The sequence below is a fragment of the Lepidochelys olivacea genome (assembly GCF_965140295.1).
Source record: "Lepidochelys olivacea isolate rLepOli2 genome assembly, chromosome: 6".
Classification (NCBI taxonomy): Eukaryota; Metazoa; Chordata; order Testudines; family Cheloniidae; genus Lepidochelys; species Lepidochelys olivacea.
This window is the reverse complement of record NC_140416.1, coordinates 118,854,000-118,867,215: the sequence shown is the minus strand read 5'-3', so window position 1 is coordinate 118,867,215 and position 13,216 is coordinate 118,854,000. Positions and strand designations below refer to the sequence as shown.

The 13,216-nt window shown below is 38.4% G+C and overlaps 1 long non-coding RNA gene across 1 annotated transcript in view; it reads right to left on the bottom strand.

The window, feature by feature from the left end:
* Positions 1-402: 402 nt before the first annotated feature.
* Positions 403-13,216, bottom strand: part of LOC311523010 — a 37,548-nt gene continuing 24,734 nt past the window's right edge. Inside the window, exons 3-4 of the long non-coding RNA XR_014712241.1 lie at positions 3,596-3,644; positions 403-672 (exon numbers count right to left, since the gene is read on the bottom strand). This is a non-coding gene — a long non-coding RNA (uncharacterized lncRNA). The remainder of the gene's footprint in view (positions 673-3,595; positions 3,645-13,216) is intronic.

The following is a 13,216-nucleotide window of genomic DNA, read 5'->3' as shown; positions in this document are numbered from 1 at the left end:
ACTCCTTAGTGTAATTAGTGACCTTTGAACTCCACAACTAATCCTGAGCTATTTTGTATTCCTTACTCATCTTTAAGGCTGGACCTTTCTTTTCTTTTGAGTCCGCTGCCACAATTAAAGAAGAAACAGCTGCATTTCAAAGGGATTCCGATTCCAGAAGCTTAATCGTGATTGACATGTTCTTATTCTAAGCTATAAGAAACTCTAAGAGTCCTTTCTTGGGTTAAAACTTCAATCATTTTCTAAAAAATTATCTCAATATGGATTTTATTCATTTTCTTTGATAACCATTCTTTGCCATTTTTTTAACTGGAAAGATGTTTTGAGTTTGCAATGAATATGAACTGCTTCTATTGAAAAACTGAATGGTGTCAAACATATTCTCAATGTAAAAGTGGCTAAATTCCATTTAGTGTCAAAATCTGATTACGAAATCTGACGTCTGCCATGTATCCAAACTTCCTGCCATGTATCCAAAAGGTGAGAGAGGTAGAAAGCGCCTGAAAATGAGCACATGGAGAGGCTCGTCTTGAGACTGATGATAAAAGCAGTCACAACAATTGCACGGTCTTCATATTTTTTCCAAAGTTTTCATAGCTCAGACTAAGAATGCCACAGCAGTCTAAAACCAGTTTAGTCTCCTCATCTTCTGTTCCACCACAGTTGGGTTCCCTGCAACAACAACAATAAAAAAGACAATTTACTGGCTTTAAAAATCTTTGTATGATTACACATTGAAAGACTGTAGGTCTCTGAAACTCTTATGAAAATAGTTTCTGGAAAATGATGGAAGCCTGTTGTTTTCATTTATTTAACCCTATCCATCCTGCTTCTATTTGTATTCATTCATGAACTCAGCAACACAAGCTTTAAAATAAAAATCTGAAATTGTATCTATAACCCAACTGGTTTTATAGCTATCCTCCAAAATAAGTCATTAAAAGTAAATGTATATGAAATTATCAGAAAGGACTCCCGGAGGCTGGCAGGTACAGAATAGTAGTTTCTAAGACAAAGGTCAAATAAAAAAAAAAAGAGGATGTTAATAAACAGCCCTCAGGTTTAAGGGACTTTTTTTAAGGATTACATCTTAAATTCCAACAAATCAGATTTAGGAGTTACTGAAAGTGAAATTGATCCATCCCTCATCCAAACTTTGCAATACTTTCCTGTTCTGACATCATTTAGATAGTTAGCTGTATTATCAGATTAGAAGCCATTGTACAGGGCTGCTGAAAGGAAAAGGAGGCAAAAAGCTAAACACTGGATGAATTCTGAACCTTTTAACCTGGCTGAAGTACGTTGGTCCCTGTTATGCAAATACCTTCAATCCTTTGCTAAGTTCAGTGGAAATAATTTTCTTGAATGACAGGTTTATTCAGCAAGGATTCAGTTGGTGATTAATCCCCCTTTGATCTAGGGTATTTCACTTAACTACCAGTTACCTCGTTCTGACAAAGTGCAACTGAGATTAGGGAGATCACTAGAACGCTACCAGGGTGTGCGTTTATTCTCCATAACCTTTTCAAGCAAGGGCCAAGAATGCAATCTCTTTTCTGCATTTGAAGATGTAAAGTCCTCTCTTCTAAGTTAGAAAGTCAACTGAATACCAAATAAAGTTTGTTTCTTACATAATAGGACAAACAGCTCCTCTTGCTTTGGACAACAATGATTTTAGGAAATCTAGGCCTTTTCTTGTCCAAAACAAGATGGTCGAACTAACAGTATTTTTTGCTACATGCGCTATTCCACATGACGTATCTCAAGGGAAGGGCCTTGTCTTCTAGTGAGAGAAGAGCTTCTGTTCTGCAAAGCTGGTCCTCCAGTTTCCATTTGATTACCGAACAGCATGTGGCGTGTGTGAAGGATCCATGGTTTTGAAAAAGATACTAAAACACACAATTCTCTATCTTAATCTATTAAGCTTTTTCCCCTTAGAAGTCCAGTGTGGTGTTGACCTCTTGTCTTGGGCTGGAAAATCCCTGCTATATCTACATGGCTATTGTCAGATTCAATACACACATAGTTCTATATTTTGTTCCATAAAATATTTTTAAAGGAACACATATTATGATTGATGAGGGAAAAAAAGGTTCATTAGAAGCACGTTTTTCAAACTTAGATTTGCTGGTGGTCTCTCATCTGAATCTATATCCCCCCACCCTTGTTTATACATTCTCTAACATCCCTCTCTCTGTCTTGCCTTCTGACTTATTAAATAACTTTGTACTAATGTAATCTGCAAAATATGAGATATGGATGGTAGTGTAAGAATAAGACCTTGATTCTGTAGCTGGGTCTGCCACTGTGGTTCTCGTTGCAGGCCAGGGGCCTCAGACTGTATTTATTTGTAGTGAAATAAGAAAAGGAAGGCAATATTGTTTATGTCATTTCAGGTAAGGTGACTGCCAGCATTTTCACTCTACCCGCTCTCATTTTAAGGCTTTACTATTTGCACATAAATGAATGTTAATCAAAAAGGTTATCCCAAGAGAACATTTATTTTATTCCTAATTTAGGCTCTGATCCTGCACATGCTTAACTTTATGCCTTGTGAGTCGTTCCCATTCAGGTCATAAGTTAAGTTAACCCTGGCCCAGATCATCAAAGGTTGATTTCTATGGAAGTTAGGAGCGTGAATACCTTTGAGGGCCTGGGTGCTTAAGTCTTTGCAGAATCAGGGCATTAGAAGCTATGTGTGGCTACTTTTAAGTTCATGACTGAACTTTAAAAAGTTCTTAAAATGCATTTTTTTGCTAGTATTCTATTACTTAAAAAAGCCTGAATTTGTAAACAGCTGATCTATAGCATGAGTGTTTTAGGGCACCGGGGAATAAGCTTGACTTGGATATTCCATTCTGATTCAGTCCCCCATCCTCATTTCAGTGAAAATTTCATATGGATTTCAGAAAGCAAACTTATTGCACATGCCTCACAGCTGAATCAACACAATGGTTCCTGGAAGGCTCCATCACAGTCTATCAGGTCACTAATACACACACTAAGAAGGATTTACACTCTAGACAGTAACAGCTTCTTAAGAGCCATTACAGTGTAGTGGGTTTTAAAAAGAAATCCCTTTTTAAGAAATGCCAAAATCTGGAGTTACATGAGAGTTTGTAAAGGCTGCTGAGGGTGCTGTTAGGGTCTCTGGTAAATAAAATGTTACAGTTATTCAGTTAAAAACAAGTGTATGTAACAAAGTATTCTATGTATTTACTGTGATGATCATATCAATTTCATAACATTCTTGGGAGGGAAGAGAAATTAAACCTAGAAAATAAACCAACAAGAATTTAACCTACATAATAATTGTAAGGCCAGATGGGTGAGGTAATATATTTTACTGGACCAACTTCTGTTGGTGAAAGAGCTACAGAGAGCTCTTCCTCAGGTCTCAGAAAGGAACTCAGTGACATAATAATTGTGACATACTTAAAGAAACAAAAACAAAAAACCAAACCAGGCTAATCTTTCTACAGTCTAGCTGATGTTAGATAATTAGTTACTAAATTAAGATAATTAATTACCAAATCAAACAATTTAGCAAAATTCATTTTATCTATATGAATAATACAAAATGTTTGGACTGTACCTCTCCAAGATGAGCAGGAAGCAAGGTGCAGTGGCTTCATTGGTTTGTACTGTATATGTAATGAAGATGCAAAAAATTTGTTATTGAACAGCTGTATTGTGTTTAAGGTATTTGCATGTCAGTTCCCTAACAATAGAAATAAATTCAAACAAATAATAATAAACTTCCAGGAAATACGAGGTTAAGGATAATACTCCGCCCTTATTAAGTTAAAAGTTTTTATCCCAATTAATGTTGTTAAAACATTCTTGAATTTCTTAAGAAATAAACAGTTCATGAAATTAGAATAATTAGAAAAAATAACATTAACAAAAATTAGTGTGACACTGTCTTCTCTTTGTTGATCAGCTGGTAACACCTCTAGATTATATAGTTCGTAAAGCATCATCCTTCGCACAGGTCACTGTTTTAACGTTGTAGGATATGATGGGTCAACATATTATTTGTAAAAGAGGTAGGAATTACTCAGAAAAGTGGAAAACGTTAGTGTCGTCAGGAATTTTAGTTAGGAGTATGGCTGTTATGGAAAATTATACTCTTCAAAGGCCTTTTCTGCCCCCTGGCGGCAGTGAAAAAATCTACTCATTTAAAAAAAAAAAAAGTCCACTGCAGAATTGATGAGAATGATGAAATATTTCTTATTGATGTGTATTTCTGTTGTTCCTAAGCGCCTCCATCATGGATCAGGATATTTGTGTGCTAGACACCATGCAAACACAAAACATTTGGTTTTCGCTGCAAGTTTATGCTGTCTCTCTAATAACTAAAATGGGCCAAAGTATTCTGTCAGGCCAGGTTCAGCTGTTCAGTTCCCCGTCCTTTCTTAGTTTATTCATGTGCTTATTGCTCTTCCAGTTGAAAGGTGCTTGCCTGCAGTATTACAGGCACAGCTTGCTTATCTTTAGAGATCACGGAGACTGGAGAAATGCCTCACATCACCAAGGTTCTGATTCTGCAGACACCTGTGCATGCACTTAGCTTTATACCTGCCAGGAGCCACAACGGCTGACGCACACAATTAAGCAACTGTGTAGCGTTCTTGTCGGAGTTTTCCCCAAATCCACTGCCCTCCTCAGCCAAAGGGTGGTGATGCCTTAAGGACTTGGGGACAGTTAAGGCAGGGATAATTATGGGACTAATTGGGCCTGGGTGAATGGGATTTGCTGAAATCAATGGAAATCAGACAACTTGTTTTCTTTGAAATCCCACTAGGCACCTATCTGCCTCTTGAGGCACCTAAATAACTTTACAAATCTGGCCCTAAGTGATTTAGGAGCATAAATTCATTTGATTTTCAATGGGAGTTGGGCTCCTAAATAGTTTAGGTGCTTTTGCAAATCCCTTGTAGAATTGTTAATTAAGTACTGTAGAGCCAAATTCTCCCCTTGTTTACACCTCTCGCAACTTGCTGAGAGCAAGAGGGGTTTAGATATTTAATTTGAAGGTGATGGGGCTCTAAATGTAGGGCAATAACTAATGGGCTTAATCTGCAGCAAGGGAGATTTAGGTTGGATATTAGGGAAAACTTTCTAGGTATAAGGGTAGTTAAACTCTGGAATAGGCTTCCAAGGTCAGTTGTGGAATTCCCGTCATTGGAGGTTTTGAAGAACAGTTGGGCAAATACCTGTCCAGGATGGTCAAGGTTTACTTGGTCCGGCCTCAGCGCAGGGGCCAGACTTGATGACCTCTGGAGGTCCCTTCCAGCCCCACATTTCGATGATTAGGTTCAAAGGATAATATCAATGGATATTCTAAAGCATTGTTTTCTACATTTATCTATTTGAATTTTCACAGTTCTGCAAAACTATGTATTTTAAAAGGTGTGGGGTTTTTTTACAATTGTATCAATTTAAATTTACACAGGTGTGGGAAATTATGGGGGAATCAGTCAATAGACAGGGTCAGATGGAAATTATTCAATGACCGTAGATGCTGAGATTCAAAAAGTTAAAGCTTGATAACTGTTAAAACACAAATTGTCAACATCACATGTTAAAATATACAAAGTAAATATCCTTAAATCAACTTCTAAGAAGTTCTCAAGCAACATTTTTATATTTCTTTGCCTATCTGTACATATTGATTATTACTGATAGAAATGTTTCATCGATTTGTGTGTGCATAGTGAAATTGACGTTTACTGACAGTTACCAACAAAAATCTAATCATTCCAAGCCTATTTATGATGTAGGCAAGGGCAGAATTTGGCTGGTTTAATATAATTACTTGTAGTTCTGTGGAAGCAGGAAGGACTCCAGGATGAGTTTGCAGAGTTGGCAATTGGAAAAAAAAAAATCTTTGCAAATTTGACCTCGAATCAAAGCGAGAGAATCAACATGGAATGACATCTTGCCATTTTTACAGAATCACTTCATTATTTAAAATGCAATTCTACTAAAAATGGAGTCTATTACATTTCCCTTTTTCATTATGTTTTGTCCAATGAATTGTGCTCTGGTATAATTGATATTACATAGCATGCAAAATGTGAAACACTGTTTTATTGTATGATCTATTTGAAAAGGAAGGGAGGAACAAGCAACTTAAGATATAGCGCAGAAATATCTCTAGAACAGTCATTTCCACATTTCTTCACCTTCTCACCAGGTGCAGCATATCTATTTCTGCAGCAGAGAGGAGCAGGTTTTATATGTGAAACTGTAGAACTGCACACGGGCTACTGGTGGCACTTCTGATTCAATTAACTTACTCAGTGGAACTGCCAAAGAAACTAAATATGACTAGAACAAGAGAAATGACTGGGCCAAATTAATAGAACTAGATCCTTTTACCGGCTCTATAGCAATCCTGATCACAAACCTTGAAAAGCAAATTGGAACAAGCAAATTGCTGTTGAAAAATTCTTTCAGCACTATGCTGTTGCTACTCAGCTAGTCATTGCTGGGAGTCAGAGGTTGAAAAATCCAGGTTTGGCATTAACAATAGAGGCATTATAATGACTAACATTTAAATTCTATTTATTGAAGTGTTGGAAATTTATTAGTTGCATCTTCAAATTCACTGAAGGGGCTGCCTTGTTGTGCAGAACTGCTAACAGAATTGAGCACTTTATTTTGAAGAAAAAACCCAAAAGCATTCCAATTTTGCTCATATTTCCCACAGCTAACCAAGTGAAAGCAAACTCAGGTCTGAAGATTATACTTTAGAGAGAGCTTGCCCCATAAATTATTCTTTTCAGGAGCCCGTATTGGGAGGGAAGGAGATTTTTTCCAGACAATAAATCAAGTTATTTTTAAATTAAGATAATTTTACTCATAAGACTTCACACATGCTTCATGCAATTGTGCTGCTGATCTTCAGCACGCATAGCAAACACTCTGTTCAAAGAGAAAAATCAAAGCCTCACAGAACTGCAAACGAGTGTGTATTGTTTAAATGGATGTGTAATTGAATATAGTGATCAAATATGCGTGGGAAAACATCCATAGTTAGCCTGTAGAAAGAATAATTGCATGTTATGCTGCAATTTACACTGAACCCTTTTACTGTAAAAGAGCAGTAGATGGTTGAATTGTGTGGCAGAAGAGAGCTAGCATATCATCTGTATGTCCTTCCACCAAATTTATTTCCTAGTTGCTATTTTACATTGCAACAACACTATGTTAGCTTGTAGAATAAAAAAAAAAACTAGACAAAAAGCATTGTATTAAGCGCTCAAACCAATGGCCATTAATACTAATTCTAAAGATTATTAATTAGGTTGTTAATAATAAAGGTTCTAAATCCTGCATTGGTACTTATGGCTCTAGAGTGACAATATCTATTGCTCCTGCTCCATTCTCTCCATGATCTTGCAATGACAATCCTCTGCTCTGGTCAAAAGAAAATTACATAGGGGCCGGTTCTCCAAATGATAATGATGAGCACATTTCTGCTGATGTCAAGTGGAGCTAGGACAATTTGCACTAGCTCTAGATCAGTCTCACTGACATTTCAGAAGCCTTGTGTCTTGATGCGTTAGAATTTGTCCATCCTATGAGATGATGTGATGTGGTTGGTTCTTCATTAGCTGAACCACTTGTCTCTAGTGTGTTTTGCAACAATAGATCAGAGAAATTTGTTCCTTTCTCTGGCCTTCCTAGAGTGCTCCATCTTCTCCGTTTGTGTCTATTAGATGGCAAGCCCTCTGGGGGCAAGACTGTCTTCACTTTGCATCTTGTACAGCACTGGGTATATTGTGGGCACTTAACCAACAATAGTAAATGCGTCCATTTCATATCTATCTATACACACACACACATACACACACAGAAGCAATCTTAATGATCGCAATGTCTGTATGTATTACCTGGAAAACATGCCATTGGCAAAATCATTCTGTGCTCCTCATTCACAGTTCATTTAGGATGTTCTAAAGCAGTGATACTCAGACCTCAGTGATTCAGGAGCCAAATAAACGATCAGCATTACCCCAAAAAGCCACAGTGGTGTGAATTCATTGTTTCATTTACTAGAGTACTGTATAGTCCTATTTAAACAGTCTGATGGCAAACATTTAGTTTATGTGTGTGTGTATATTTATATATAAACTAAATATTTGCCCTGTCATGCTGTTTAAATATATAGTCTATATAATATAGTAAAAGCATCCTGATTGGTTAATAACTTAGATGGGTTAATAATTCAGTCACACAGTGTTTTAATATTCTGTGCTGCAAAGAGCTGCAGGAGACCCATTAAAGAGCCACTTGTAGCTTGCCAGCCTCAGTCTGAGTATCAGAGTCGCAGCCGTGTTAGTCTGTATTCGCAAAAAGAAAAGGAGGACTTGTGGCACCTTAGAGACGAACCAGTTTAGTCTCTAAGGTGCTGCAAGTACTCCTTTAGTCTGAGTATCATTGTTCTAAAGATTTAATTAATTAAATGGCATGTTAATTAAATAGAATGGGTTTTGCTAATTGAACAGGATGGATTCTGACTTTTTCACTGTTTCATTTTTCGCCCTCTTGATATTTGAGCTTGGTCACAGGTGAGATGCAGTGGGCGGAGGAGGGGGAGGAGGAGTGGGGGAAGGGAGTTGGTTGCAGCCCCCTGATCCTTGGGCCAGTTGTACACTGGCCTTAGCCGTAGCTCCAGCACAGATTGGAGTAGCCTGGGGGGCGAGAGGGGTGTAGTATCCTGTCTGACCCCATCTGCCAGCCAGGAATGGCTAGAGCATCTTGCACTCTGGTCCTGCCTTTACTCCGTTTGTCAAGTGCTTTGAATGTGGAAGTGGAGTGTTAAATATCTCTGACTCTTCATAGGCAGCACAGACCAGACCAGAGCTTCAGCTGCTCTTAATTGTGCCAGGGGCTGGTTTGGCTCTCAGCCGGTCTTCAGATCAGGGGAGGTAGAAAGGTGGCTTAGGGCCTCCTTCGCCTCCTGCCCCTTCAGTGCACCCAGCCTGAGGCTGCTTAGATGAGGAAAGTTCCATACTTCGCATTTTGCAGACTCAGGATCCTAGGAGCTGCAGTACAGGTGGGATTACCATAATTTTCCCATCAGAGCTGGAAACGTGCTGCCAATTGCCCAAATTACATCTTTGCTCAGAGAGAGCAGCTGTTATGCTTTAGACAACAGCAACCCATGTGAGCTGTGCACGTTGAAAATCTATCGGCTGCTTCTTTTCTTTTTTTTTATTAAACTTGTTATTAAGGGTACAATAAAATGGTAACATACTTCATTGTATATTTCTAATTACTTATTCAGGATCAGGTTAATATTCAAAGAACCTGACTAAAGATTCTCGCTTGCTGGCTGGGGACCCCTCCTCCACTGAATATGCTAGAAAGGGTGACCACATTTCTAAATGCCCATCCTCTTTTTGGCACGTCTCTTGCCTACGTATAAGGTGTAAAAGCTTTTCTATTATAAGGACAGTCCACATTTTACTATACCACGCTTCTGTAGAAAGAGGGGTCACATTTTTCTAATAATGTGCAGTACAAAGTCTTGTGGCTAACAATAAAAAAGAAATGAATTTGTCATTCTGTTTAAAATGCAGATCCTTTTCTGGAGCAATAGGGAAGCAGGTCAGGGGATCTCTGGGAAGCTGGTATTTTGTCATAAGATGAACCTCTTTCATAATTCCCCCCCGCCCCCAAATCCATCTTATTCCTGGACACAACCAACATATGTGCAAATAATCCCCCCTTTTCCCTGCAACCCCTCCAACAGAGCACCTCCCTAGTGGCTAAAATACAATGGATCTTAACTGGAGTCAAATGCCACCGCTATGGTAATTTATAAACATTTTTGTTCTGTGCTACACAAGTTGAAGATATGTATCCTCTTTCCCACAGAGAGACCCACTCATCCAGATCAGTTTCTTTGTCTAAATCCCTCTTCCATCTTTTTGTCTGGATTCTTTTCTTACCAACGTCTTTTTCAATCAACATTGTACATATATTAGTAATTCAACCTTTTGTTTCAGCTTGGTCCTGGGTCAACTCCTCCAGTGTTGTTAAGGGTCTAGATAAAGCTGTCTTGTACCCAGATTTCACAATAAAATGTTTGATCTGTAAATACTGAACATATGAGATCTTTGTATTATTTATGTTACGACATATCTCTTGGTATGATTTGAAATCAGGATCCAGGAGCAGCTGTCCAAATTGAGTAATCTCAGTTCTGACCCACAAAGACTAGCCACTATAATGTTTCCTAGGGATAAACTCCCTGATTATCAATGAAAGTAGCTAATGGAGAGAGCTGTGGTTGCAGGATTTTATAACATTTATCCAAAGCTGGTAAGGTGGTCTGGATGAATGGTTGTATTTTTATTTGGGGTGACCTAAATTTTTTTTTAACCCAACAATTACTATAAATAGCTATATTTGGGCTCCAGTATTGTTCAAGTTTTACCCAGTGTTTGGATCATCTATTGTTAAACCAACAGATCCCATCTTTAAGTGTAATGCATAATAAAAAGATAATTTAGGGAAAGCTAGTCCCTCCTGCTTTGTAGGCTTACATACACGTTTAGAACTCGCCCGTAGTCTGCGTGACAGGGAACCAACAGGTGAGACAGCACCCTGGGCACTTACACATCAATTCATTCCCCACAGGGTGGACCTGATGGGCCTGATTTGTGGCTTAGAATGGGCTGGGGAGGACTAATGAGTAAATTGGCCCATTAACACAGGAGATATAAGAAGGCCCAGGAAGGGTTTGTGGGCTGGCTCTCCTTTCTTGGCAGAGAACTGAGGCCACACCGTAAATAATATGGTGTGTGGCTCAGCAAGGTGGTGGGAAGAGAAAATGCAAATTAACTGCACCAGGGGGCTGAACAGCGGAAGGTCTCTGAGCCTGGATAGACACAGCAGAAGGCAGGGGCAGAAGCTTGCCCTGTCACAATCTTTTATGTTTCCATCTGAATTTTAATAGTGCACCCTGCCATGGTTTTAATGTCAGGGATACCAATAGGGATGCACTGAAACAAAAATAATAACTTTGGGGGAACATCTATCTTTACCAAGGCTACCTTACCTAGCCAAGGCATTTCTTATTTGTTCCCTCCCACCAATTTTTTAAATTATTTTACGCCATGGTGGAGGGTAATTGGCTATGAAAAGATTTTTGTTTCTCCACAACGTTGATTCCTAAATATTTTAAAGACCTTATTACCCATTTAAATGTGTGTAGTTGACAACAGTTAGTTTTGACCCTTGCAGGAGTTTTCATTCCCAAACTTTCAGATTTTATTGTAATTTATTTTGAAGCCTCTTGCCTGCCTAAATTCCAAGATCAATTGTTCTATAATTCTTAATTATGCTTCTCAATCCTGCAAATATGACAAGATAGCATCAACGTCCAAAGCTATTTTGTGCTCTGATCCAGATGATGTTTTGATAAAATCTATCAGTTTCTAATGTAGCTATGGAGATATGTTACATACTGCAATTCAACCGGATGCAATCCCAAGTTTATGGTGCACTAAGAATGGATGCATTAAACAAGTGGGAGGAAGCTTGTTCCCTAAGTTTTCTTTTTCAAAAGTATGATTTCATTAAGAAGAGACTGTAGTGCCCATTTTAACTACTCAATCCTTAGCTGCCCATCTGGGGCAAGTTTAAGATTATTTTAATAATTAATCTTGAAGCATTTTACAAAGGAGATCAGTATCATTATTCTCATTTCACAGATGGAGAAAAATGATGCACAAAGATTCAACCATGGTCTAGCACTCCAATTTTCTGGATCTCTGGCTACTTAACAATCTATTAAGCTACAGAGCCTCTCTAGTAGCATTTACATTCCAGTGGTCTAAAGAGATGTTACCAGACCCAGGACTCTGGCCTATCGACTTTAGTAGGCCCAAGGTCTGGGACTGGTTAAATAAAATAACATAGAAATAAATGTCATTTTCTGGACTTTTTTAATCACAGAAACTTTTTGAAAAATGTTAGATATTTTCTAATATTTTTAGTTCAACTTATTTTTAGCTTTTTTTTTCCATCCACAAATGTACAGAAGCTAACATAATGAGCCCTCTGCATTCCCCAGAGGCATGTATTTACCTATTTGTTAAAAGCTTTTTTTCATGCTGCCATGCTGTTGCTGTGACAGGATGAATTTGAAGGCACAGTAGGTGAAATAAGATTGTATATAGCACAGCATCCCCAACAACTGAATGTTAATTTAACCAATAAAGTAAGAGCACAGTAATTATAATAATAATAATTTCTTATCTCTTAACTGGGTTAAAAGTGGAATTCAGCATTACCACGTAGCACTCACTGGCTCAGAAATCACCACATAAAACACTCAGGGAAGCCAGCTTTTAGTGCCACTGCCATTAGCTAATGCAGATGCCAGGAGAGGATTCAGATTTGCTCTCACCACGCACACCTTCCTTCTGCTCCATCTCCCTCTATTTCTAACGTTCCCCCTTCGTCTCTCAGTGGATCACCATTTCTCCAGGTGTGCAGGGACAAGGGGGGAGGAGGGGTTCTTTACATCCTATAATTTCTCCAGAAACTGTCAGTGCAGCTCTTGGTTTTGCAATATTATAGATCAAACGAAAAGCTTCCTTTAAAGCAATATGGCTCCAAGCTGTTAACAACCAGAGACATGGGTGAAAGATAACAGGCACTAATATGGATGCATTCACTCTTCATCAATCCATTGAGCAATTGAGCAATCAATCCAGTTCAGGTTTTCCAGATGTTGGTCCTATGATGAAGTACAAGCCATATTTGATTTTTTCAAAATAAACGGTGGGATTTAGGTGTAAAACTCCCATTAAATTTGTGCACCTACATCCCTTGGATGGCTTTGAAGCTCAAACAATTTTTGAAAAAATCAGCCAACTGGAGAAACTGAGGACTGTGACAACTCTGGGTAAGAGTTGATTATTATCAAAGGCTGCACAAAGAAATTAGCATGCCGTGGTCTTCGTTTATTTCATAATGGTTAAGCAACCACTGAGATAATTACCACCAAGTTTGAATCAGAGAGGTAGTCTGCCAATGAAGACTTCAGGTGTGACTCACAATGAACTACAATCATGCCAGGATATCTGCCTGGTCTTTCACACGCTGCACGGAATGGTACCTGTGCAGATCACCTTGTGCGGTGAGCACTGCAGACTGAACACATTAATTCTGGGGATTAATTGTTGAG